Source organism: Pseudoliparis swirei, chromosome 7 (genome assembly GCF_029220125.1).
Source record: "Pseudoliparis swirei isolate HS2019 ecotype Mariana Trench chromosome 7, NWPU_hadal_v1, whole genome shotgun sequence".
NCBI lineage: Eukaryota > Metazoa > Chordata > Actinopteri > Perciformes > Liparidae > Pseudoliparis > Pseudoliparis swirei.
Genome location: NC_079394.1, coordinates 88,329 through 97,833, shown reverse-complemented (window position 1 = coordinate 97,833; position 9,505 = coordinate 88,329). Strand labels below are relative to the sequence as shown.

General features: G+C 41.1%; 1 long non-coding RNA gene across 2 annotated transcripts; it reads left to right on the top strand.

Moving 5' to 3' along the window:
* Window positions 1-521: 521 nt before the first annotated feature.
* LOC130196406 (uncharacterized) lies at window positions 522-2,405 on the top strand. Of its 2 annotated transcripts, XR_008832244.1 has the most exons (5): window positions 522-667; window positions 1,545-1,577; window positions 1,681-1,793; window positions 1,900-1,960; window positions 2,133-2,405. It is a non-coding gene; the product is annotated as an uncharacterized LOC130196406 (long non-coding RNA). The 2 variants fall into 2 exon arrangements; XR_008832243.1 differs by lacking the exon at window positions 522-667 and having other exon boundaries at window positions 1,464-1,577.
* Window positions 2,406-9,505: the final 7,100 nt, after the last annotated feature.

Sequence of the window (9,505 nt, the reverse complement as noted above, 5' to 3'; positions counted from 1 at the left end):
TCCTCTTCTTCTTCTTCTTCTCTCTCCTCTCTCTCTCTCTACTCTAACATAACGAACGTCAGTAAACAGCTGGACGAGGCTTTTAAATCACAGATTTCGTGAGTTTTTGTTTATTTATTGGGATAGGAGGGGCTCGTGGAGCCAAGGAGCAGGGGGACTTGATGACAGAAAGAGTAACTGGTGTTGTATATGTACATATATATTTTGTTGTTTTGTATTTTACTTTATTTGTCTTTGTATACTTCTATATCTTTCATGCCTGTTTCTTATATTTTGTGTTTTGTTTTTTATTCTTGTGTGTTTGGTTTATTGGTGCTGCTACTGTCACGGCAATTTCCCTTGGGATTAATAAAGTATATATCTATCTATCTATCTATCTATCCCAGACCCAGAGACCTGTGTTCCATTCCACATTCACATGAATAAATGAATCACACTCCAGGACAGTAGGTATGTATGCACCTAGGCAAGTTGGTTGCGATCCGCCATTCAAATTTAAAGAAGAAGAAGAAGAGACTGCACGGCACTTTCTTAAGATCGTGGAACTGTGATGGTCGCGTTTTACACACACACACACACACACACACACACACACACACACACACACACACACACTTTGCGTGCAGAGAAAGAGAAACACTTGTGCCTGGACGACTTCTGCATTAAGGTAAGTCTTGAAACTTGTCCCACTGATTCCTAAAGCTAATGCTAGCGGGCCTCAGCAGCCTCGTCGGCTCACGGTACAGACGCCCGTATGTATGGTGTTAGACACGCTGTACACGGGCTCACTGAGACACGGGCCCGCTGTATACGGCGCTGGTACACGGCGCGGCGACTGGTTTCAGTTCCAAGCTAGTGAGGCGGCTAATAACAAACAGGCTAGGCTTAACGCTTTGACGCTTAAGCTACAGGCTGAGCTTAGTTAGTAAAGCTACATAATTCGGTATACCGGAAGAGATGTGTTTGGTGTTTGCGGTGGGAGATGTTTAGAATGCCGTCGTGTCATGTGGGAGCTTGTTCTACGAGGAGACACGTTCATGTGTTAAGCGTGCTGCCAAGGAGCTACAAGCTCATGGCTTAATGCGGTCAATGTTTTGGCTTGGTGGTCTTCACGTGTTAGAAGGGAAATGATTCAGAAACATTTTCACTAATGCTTTTGAGTGTCTGTCGTCATGAAGACAAATCACCAGAGACAAAACAAAATACTCTATTTAATTGAGCCCAATTTAACATTTAACAAAAATCCATCCTCCTGGGCTGAGATTGAATTAAAGCATGCTTGTGCTCAGTATTAATTATTAATATTATGACAATATTTGAATTTTATTTTAAGCAAATCTGTAACTTTCTTTAAAAAATTACACTGCAGTCTTGTTATTGGTGACCTCAAATAGGCCCAGAATTATTTTCATGAGATATCACCATGGATTTCCGAATGAATTCAATTTAAGTTAATAAAAATAAATATTATTAATATTATGACAATATTTGAATTTTATTTAAAGCAAATCCGTAACTTTCTTGTTTATTCTGTTTCTTTATAGGACGTGGCACTAAGGAGGATTGTCCAGCCGCAGGTTTGTTATGTTATTGTGCTTTGAAGTTTATGAATCATACCAGTATTTGCTTTTTGAAGAGACCAATTGACACCATTATTGTTTCTGCAATTTTGTTTTCCAGATGACGCTGAAGAACCGTTACATGCCGCTAACACCTGTCTGCTTCAGCAGCTTGGTTGAAATGGAGAAACTTGTTCCATCCCATCATCTTAGCCCTAAGGACTCCAAACAAAGGTGTGCATGGACATTTGATGGGTGGAGGCCTTATCTTAAAGTGGGTTCTTTCTCAAATTAAAATGACGTACGCCTCCAAATAGTTACTTTATTTTTCTTGCAATAGAAACCGACTGGAACGTGGCCAGACGCCTGCTTCCTCCAAGATAAATCTGCTTAAACACCAGGTGAGTCTTTTGAAATCATTCACTATGACTTGTTTGAAATGTTTGTTGTACAGTTAGAGTGAGCAGCAATGACCTGTTTGCAGTAATACTTAATTGTGACACTAGAAAGGATCATTGTTATTGTTTGTGTAGTTAATGCTTTTGCTCCTTTCTTCTTTTTTTCAATTTGGAGGTAGCAACACCACGTGCGGAGGGCTCTTCGGGATCGTCTTCCGTTGGTGTTGACAACGTGTCTGCGCGGCAAGAGGTTGGATGATGCACTGTGCCCAACTAATCATACACGTGATGCCTTGAGAGGTCGGGGTCAGATTGTGAGTACTCCTCTGTTTTCCTGATCCGATGTGAGGTCAAAGGTCAGGGATGTCTGTGTCCAGATTGTAATGCACTCCGAGACAAATTTGTAAATTGTGAAAATGGGCTATACAAATAAACTGAATTGAATTGAGACGTCAGTGCACAACTCAAGACGACAAGCATTTATGCATTTTACATCGAATTTACATGACGTGGTCTATACTTCACGTCGGGACACACGACGCATGAATATGTTCACGTAGTTAAAGCGCCACCTAGTGGCTGAACTGGACTTTGTCGAATCCGCCCCAAACTTGTCGCGCTCGTTACAAGTCGCGGCCCGAGTCGAGTCCGACCGGCGCGCCCGGGTCCTCGGCGCCGGCTCCCCCGAGGACCCGTTCGACGCTGCTTGCAGCTTTAATATTATATAATATCTTTTCAGGTGTGCAGTAAGACACAAGCTCATTAATCCAATTCAATTCAATTCAGTTTATTTGTATAGCCCAATTTCACAAATTACAAATTTGTCTCGGAGTGCTTTACAATCTGTACACATAGACATCCCTGCCCCAAAACCTCACATCGGACCAGGAAAAACTCCCAAATAACCCTTCAGGGGGAAAAAAAGGGAAGAAACCTGCAGGAGAGCAACAGAGGAGGATCCCTCTCCAGGATGGACAGATGCAATAGATGTAATGTGTACAGAAGGACAGATTTAGAGTTAAAATACATTCAATGAATATGACAGAGTGTATGAATAGTTCATAGTAGGCATATTCCACGATGGAGACCTCCACGATCCATCAGGCAGATGGCGGTGGGGAGGAGGGCGCGAGTCTCAACAGTGGTGAGTCTCAACAGGACAGTGGCGCAGTCAGGGCAGGAATTCGCGACCCAGACCTCGATGATCCATCAGGCAGATAGGATCTATGCCGTCTCATAGGGTCCGATGACCCCATGAGGCGTGAAGTCAAGGACTCGGGAGAAAGCAGAGTTAGTAACGTGTGATTGAGAGATGAAAATTCATCCTTAAGGAGAGAGAAAAAAGAGGAGATAGGTACTCAGTGCATCCTAACGTCCCCGGCAGCTATAAGCCTATAGCAGCATATCAAGGGGCTGGACCAGGTGAACCTGATTCAGCCCTAACTATAAGCTCTGTCAAAGAGGAAAGTCTTAAGTCTACTCTAAACGAGGTGACTGTGTCTGCCTCCCGGACTGAAATTGGAAGCTGGTTCCATAAAAGAGGAGCTTGATAACTAAAGGCTCTGGCTCCCATTCTACTTTTTAAGACTCTAGGAACTACAAGTAGTCCGCATTTAGTGGCGTAGCTCTCTAGTGGGCAATATGGTACTACAAGCTCCTTAAGATATGATGGAGCATCACCAATCAAGGCTTTGTAGGTTAAGAGAAGAATTTTAAAAGTGATTCTTGATTTTACTGGGAGCCAGTGCAGAGCAGCTAGTGCAGGAGTGATGTGATCTCTTTTCTTAGTTTTAGTGAGAACACGAGCTGCAGCATTCTGGATCAACTGGAGGGACCTAAGAGATTTATTAGAGCAGCCTGATAATAAGGAGTTGCAGTAATCCAGTCTCAAGCAACTAACGCGTGAACCAATTTTTCTGCATCTTTTTGAGACAAGATGTGCCTGATTTTTGAAATATTACGAAGATGAAAGAATGCAGTCCTTGAGATTTGCTTTACGTGGGAGTTAAAGGACAAGTCCCGATCAAAGATAACGCCAAGATTCTTTACAGTGGTGTTGGATGCCAGGGCAATGCCGTCTACAGAATCCACATCACCAGATAATTGATCTCTGAGGTGCTCAGGGCCGATTAAAATTACTTCGGTTTTGTCTGAGTTTAACATCAAGAAGTTGCAGGTCATCCATGTTTTTATGTCTTTACGACATGCTTGAATTTTACCGAGTTGGTTGCTCTCCTCTGGTTTTATCGATAAATATAGTTGGGTATCATCTGCATAACAATGAAGGTTTATGGAGTGTTTCCTGATAATATTGCCCAAAGGACTCATGTATAAGGTAAATAAAATTGGTCCAAGCACAGAACCTTGTGGAACTCCGTGATTAACGTTGGTGGTTATCGAGGCGTCATCGTTTACAAATACAAACTGAGATCGATCTGATAAGTAGGATTTAAACCAAATTAGTGCCGTGCCTGAAATGCCAATCGACTGCTCCAGTCTCTGTAACAGGATGTCATGGTCAATGGTGTCGAATGCAGCACTAAGGTCTAACAAGACCAGGACAGAGGAGTCCTTTATCTGCTGCCATTAAGAGGTCATTTGTAATTTCACCAGTGCGTCTCGGTGCTGTGGTGTTTTCTAAATCCTGATTGAAATTTCTCAAATAAACTATTATGATGTAGAAAGTCGCACAACTGATTTGCGACCACTTTCTCAAGGATCTTGAGAGGAAGGAGGTTAGAGATCGGTCTGTAGTTAGCCAACACCTCTGGATCCAGAGTGGGCTTCTTCAGGAGAGGTTTAATAACAGCCACTTTGAAGGAGTGTGGTACGTGGCCTGTTAGCAGAGACACATTGATAATATCTAATAGAGAGCCGCCAATTAAAGGCAAACGTCTTTAAGCAGCCTCGTCGGGATGGGGTCCAAGAGACAGGTAGGCGTGTTGAAGTAGAAACCGTTGAAGATAATTGGTCACGGTTGATGGTTAAAGCCCTCCAAATATACACCAGGGCATACAGCGGTTTCCAAGGCCATTCCACTTGAGGACAGATTGGCACTGGTTATGGGCAAGAGAATATTAATCTTGTCCCTAATAGTTACAATCTTTTCATTAAAGAAGTTCATAAAGTCATTACCACTGAGGTTTATAGGAATACTCGGCTCCACAGAGCTGTGACTCTCTGTCAGCCTGGCTACAGTGCTGAAGAGAAACCTGGGGTTGTTTTTATTTTTTTTCTATTACTGATGAGTAATAGGCTGCTCTGGCATTACAGAGGGCCTTCTTATATGTTTTAAGACTATCTCGCCAAACTAAGCGGGATTCTTCGAGATTAGTTGAACGCCATATGAGTTCAAGCTTTCGTGACGTTTGCTTCAGTTTGCGGGTCTGAGGGTTATACCAGGAGCAAACCTCCTCTTCCTCACTGTCTTCTTCTTCAGAGGGGCTATCGAGTCCAGTGTCATTCTCAGAGAGCCTGTGGCACTGTCAACAAGATGATCAATCTGGGACGGACTAAAGTTAGACCAGGAGTCCTCTGTTATATTGAGACGTGTATCGAATCAAATACAGAAGGAATCGCTTCTTTAAATTTAGCTACAGCACTGTCAGTTAGACATCTGGTGTAGAAACTTTTGACTAACGGAGTACACTCCGTCAGTATAAATTCAAAAGTTATGAGGTTGTGGTCTGACAGAAGAGGATTCTGTGGGAAGACGTTCAAATGCTCAATGTCAGCGCCCATAACAAGATCAAGCTGCAGTGGCCAAAGCTGTGTGTGGGTTTCTGTACTCTCTGACAGAAGCCAATCGAGTCCAACAAGGAGATGAATGCAGCACTAAGGCAATCATTATCAACATCCACATGGATATTAAAATCTCCAACAATAATAACTTTATCGGTTTTAAGAACCAAACTTGATATAAGTTCTGAGAATTCAGATATAAACTCTGAATATGGACCTGGTGGCCGATACAGAATCACAAATCGAATTGGCTGTAGTGTTTTCCAGGTTGGATGTGAAAGACTAAGAACAAGGCTTTCAAATGAGGTGTAGTGTAATTTTGGTTGAGGATTAATTAATAGGCTCGATTCAAAGATGGCTGCTACTCCACCTCCTCGACCGGTGCCTCGAGGAATGTGAGTATTAATATGACTTGGAGGAGTCGATTCATTCAGGCAGACATATTCTTCATGGCTCAGCCAGGTTTTAGTTAGGCAACATAAATCAATGTGATTATCTGATATTAAATCATTTAGTAACACAGCTTTAGATGACAGATCGAATATTTAGGAGACCACATTTAATAGACCTATTTTGTTGCACTGCTGAAATAATGGTGTTAATTTGTATAAGGTTATTGTGTACGACTCCTCTTCTGCTTACTTTTGATTTATTTAATTGAAGTGGCTGTGGGACAGACACAGTCTCTATGGAGCTCTGGGAGGGATTGGGTGAGAGGGGGCGGATGCCCCGGGGAAGGGATGTGCTATGGGGGACACTGGGTGACAGGGATGACACGTGTAGTCATTTACTTTTGTTTTGGGGGACTGCAAATGTGGAGTACGTGTGATCGAATACAATATTGTTGACGACACCAAAAAGCTACATAAAAAAGCTACCCTTATACTGGAGCTGCGAGCGTCGAGTGGCACTTTATGACATTGCGTAATCACTGCCAGAAAGCAGGTCGAAGTACATCCGGATGTACCGGATGTGCTCCAGCTCCAGAATCTTACATAGCGGAGTTATTTCCCCACAGACCCCCGATGGCAATAGTGGAGACGCAAATCGTCATATTAAAAGTCATTCTAGCGGCACAATTTTTTTCAAGCTGTTATTTTAAGGTACAAAAGTTACATAGTGTTGCTTTAACTACAGCTCACATGTTGATGAATCAGTATCAATAATCCAATAGTATAAAATAAATATGTAGAACTTTGAAATGAGCCAATCTGCATGATACATACTTGTTTTATAGTTATTGTATTGCTAATATACGTCTAAACCAGTAAAGACACTCGGGTTCAGACTCACAAAGAAGCTAGCTAGCTAAAGTAAAGTTTAAAAGATAATACAAGCTAGCTATATTGTAATAGCTATAATTACTTAATTATTGGTTTGTAATGGATATATTTCTGAATTAAAAAATAGAGAATCTATCATTTATGAAGTAACAAAACCCAATAATGGAATCCATAATTGTCAAGCGTATTGATCAAGAACAAAACTATTTTGACTGTTTATGAATTGCACAGTAATGAGAGTTAATGTTGGAACAATGCTTTATAAATGATGAATTAATTGTTTACTTAGATTTAATTAATGCTATATATCGTGCAGTTATTCTAAAGTACCAAAATACTTTTTTGTATTATGTGCTAACGTCAAGTAGTTGTTGTTAAACACATAGTTGAGATTGTACAACCACCAAAAGTGTAATGAACAAGCCACAGACTATATAAATAACAATTGAGGTAGTTTGCTGTTCGTGTAAAACTGAGCAACAGGTCGATTGGGTTTCCCAGTTAAAACTAACACATTTACATTAGCAGCTCATGACCTTGTTTAGCTCAGAGCAACAGGTCATGACCTTGTTTAGCTTAGAGCAACAGGTCAAGGCCTTGTTTAGCTCAGAGCAACAGGTCATGACCTTGTTCAGCTCAGAGCAACAGGTCATGACCAATGTTCCCTCTAAGCTGCGCGCCTGTGCAATCGCTCACACATTCTCAGCGCACAAGAAAATCTATGCAGCGCATAAATAAAATTCACCATAAACGTATTAATTAATATCTAATATTAGACCTAATCTAATTAATTAGACCAATAATGTGTTTTGTGTACCATTTTTTTATGTAACACAGTGAGTGACAGGTGTCCAGCCAATGATACGATACAGTTTACTTACGCTACGCAGCCAATCAGAGCATTGATAGTGCCCTGCCCATACGCACCATGCAGGTTAGCTAGCTAACAACAATACGGCAGAGTTATGAGATGCAACCCCTTATCATGGCGAAGCAAACAGGCAACGCCAGCGACACATCCACTCACCAAGCCAAAGTAAAAAAGAAATGCGGTTCTTTTAGGATGGAATGGCTGTCGGAGTATGTGCAAATAGAAGAACAAGCGGTGAAACTGGGTGAGATTTTGTCTTTTTCGAGTGAGAAAGGTCAACTCAGCAAAACATGCAGTGAAGCCAAAGTAGCAAATGAGCTTTCAGCGGTAACATTGTGGACTGAATGGGAGTTGGACTACCTCAAGCGTCACATTCAGCAGAAAAGTCATTTGAAAGCTGTTGGAATTGTACGAAGACTCAAGGTGGGACAGGGAATCATTATTGCGGGAGAGCGCAAACGACAGAGAGAAAAGGAACGAGCTGTCACACAAAACAAAATCTGACCCCAAGCAAGTTAAAGTTCTCATTGACAATATTTTACTTGCCATCAAAATGAATGCATCAATGCTGTCAGTTCAACAAATCCACAATCACATGGCAAAGTATGTGAGTACTTGAAGTGGCACATTTGGACCAGCTGATGGGCATAAAGTCAAAGCAAGAAGCAGACGAAGCATCAACCTGGACAAAGTGTACAACCATTGGAGAAGTGAGAAGGACAGACGTGAAAAATAAGGTAACATTTAAGTCAAAATGTGTGCATATTCTAGTGACATTTATTTAGATTTTTTTATTTATGGTTATTAATCATTAAATGCTGTTACTACTAGATAATCTATGAGAAGTAGAAATGATTATAAAAAAGATATTTTACAGACAAAGAGCGACAGCACATGTCATTGAGCAAAATGTGAATGTTTTAATGTGAACAAAATGTTAAGTCTGAAAGGTGTATATGTCTCATTTCTTCCAGAACAGGACCCTTAGCCAGGCCACAACTGGACCATAGCCAGGCCAAAGCAGGACTCTCGCATCTATCACATACTATACATCTCATGAACAACAAGATTTTTGTCTTTTTCATTTTAAGTGGGCCAAATCGCTGATATAAAAAGTAAACTAATGCAAATTGCTGCTGTAATTTGATTATTTTAATAAGCCATGTAACTTGCTATGATCCAAGGTTTTGAACAGGTGTGATACTGGTGTGTGGCCACAGCGTGCACATCTGATGTTGCTCACAGTGGTCCTCAGTGTGCTCAGGGAGCTTGTGTGTATGCCCAGACACATGAAAAATTAGAGGGAACATTGGTCATGACCTTGTTTAGTTCAGAGCAACAGCTCATGACCTTGTTTAGCTTAGAGCAACAGGTCATGGCCTTGTTTATGTAGGCAGGTGACATTTAATAATACACCAGACACAACACTAGAGTTCGGGATCTTTATTTCTCGACTTCTCTTTATGTTTAAGAGAAGTATTAAAGTAATTTGGAATGTTCAATTTATGTGTCTGAACTCAATTCTATCTATCTAATACACAAATAACCGCAGTGGTAACTCTTCTGCTAACACAGAAACAAAAGACAACAAATCACACATACAGTGTGAAATCAACAACATTAAACATTTGGTCCATCAATATACAAATGACG